This window comes from Phoenix dactylifera, unplaced genomic scaffold (assembly GCF_009389715.1).
Source record: "Phoenix dactylifera cultivar Barhee BC4 unplaced genomic scaffold, palm_55x_up_171113_PBpolish2nd_filt_p 000359F, whole genome shotgun sequence".
Taxonomy (NCBI): Eukaryota; Viridiplantae; Streptophyta; class Magnoliopsida; order Arecales; family Arecaceae; genus Phoenix; species Phoenix dactylifera.
Window position 1 is genome coordinate 317,523 of NW_024067816.1, and position 850 is coordinate 318,372.

The window sequence follows — 850 nt, forward strand, 5'->3', positions numbered from 1 at the left end:
GTTGTTACTAGGACGACAGCATTATCGAGATTAGGTCGTTGTGTGACATATACGTTGATTGTCCTCTTAACTAAGGAGTGTGGAGACACTGATATGTCACACAGGTGAACTGTAGGAGTACATTTCACTGAACATGACCAATTCCGGAATGCTCTACTGTCAAGAGATGTTCCGAGTGGATATGGGTATAAGTTTGGCCCTCAGACCTGAGACCGTAACTTGTGACTAGCAAGCAACTCACTGTACTTTGGTATCGGACTACCTGAATTTCTAATTCAGTGACGGAAGATCACTAGGTACAGTCAAGTACTTGCGTAATCAGTTGTGAGTCAAGATGGAATTGACCCCTCCTGAAAATAGGAGATAATGCCTTGTGTTCAATTTAGCAAAACCTTGGCCAACGTAATCCTTGTGAGGAGTCAAAGGATTTCTAAAGTTGAATCACATCATGGATGCACTTATTATAGAGTTGACAGAACTCTGAAGTCATCCTGGCATTTAGGAGTCATAGGGATAAATTATACGGTAACCATAGTCCAAGGGTTCTTGAATGTTGCTTTGCAATCATTCGGCCTATCCGGACGTTGAATATCATTGCTAGATGGTCATTTAGATTAGTACAAGAAGTTGTTCCTGTGCTACCGGCTTAGGTTCGAACCTATGGGGTCACACGCATAGAAATTTCTAGGTTGATCAAATGGCTGATTGATGATTAAGAATCATTCAGGGATAATTTGGCCAATTCGATTGACAAATTATCCTAAGCAAAAGTTGCATTAAAATAATTATTGAATTATTGGAGGGTTAATTAATAATTGGATTACTAATAAATTTAATTTGATTGAATTAT